Below are 651 nucleotides of genomic sequence, written 5' to 3'. Positions count from 1 at the left end.
GAAGGGACTGGAGGGAAAGTCCTGTGAGGAGAGGCTGAGGGAGCTGGGGGTGTTTAGCCTGGAGAAGAGGAGACTCAGGGGGGACCTGATCACTCTCTACAACTGCCTGAAGGGAGGGTTTAGTCAGGTGGGGGTCGGGCTCTTCTCCGAGGCAAGTAGTGACAAGAGGAGAGGGTCAGAGGAGGTTTAGGTTGGATCTCGGGGAAGCACTTCCTCCTGAAGAGGGGGGTCAGATATTGGGATGCACTGCCCAGGGAAGAGGTGGAGTCACCGTCCCTGAAGGTGTTTAAGGCTGGATGTGGCACTTAGTGCCGTGGTCTAGCTGATGTGGTGTTGGGTCATAGGCTGGTCTTGATCTTGGAGGTCTTTTCCAGTCTCAATAATTCTGTGATTCTGTGAAACTGAGTTTCTCTTTGTTTACCACTTCCTGCAGCCACGTTCACATGTACAAGCTGGAGCAGCCTTTCTTATGTGCATTAATGAAGTGACTATGAGATATGTGTTACTGACACTAGTGCTTCATTCTGTTTATATGTAGTAGATCGTGACAATATTTATTGATTAGTGACAAGCATAACAAACCTGAAATTCTAGCCATTGAGCCTCTGTAGAATAATTATTTTGTATCCAACTTCCCATGGTCTCTACCTC

The 651-nt window shown here is 48.2% G+C and overlaps 1 protein-coding gene across 1 annotated transcript in view; it reads left to right on the top strand.

Annotated features, from left to right (window-relative positions):
- The window catches only part of CDC40 (cell division cycle 40), a 32,552-nt gene that overhangs the window by 17,377 nt on the left and 14,524 nt on the right, over positions 1 to 651 (top strand). The window lies entirely within an intron of this gene.

The sequence above is a fragment of the Apaloderma vittatum genome, unplaced genomic scaffold (genome assembly GCF_000703405.1).
Source record: "Apaloderma vittatum isolate BGI_N311 unplaced genomic scaffold, ASM70340v1 scaffold16554, whole genome shotgun sequence".
NCBI classification, from domain to species: Eukaryota; Metazoa; Chordata; class Aves; order Trogoniformes; family Trogonidae; genus Apaloderma; species Apaloderma vittatum.
This window is presented reverse-complemented; position numbering and strand designations above follow the sequence as displayed.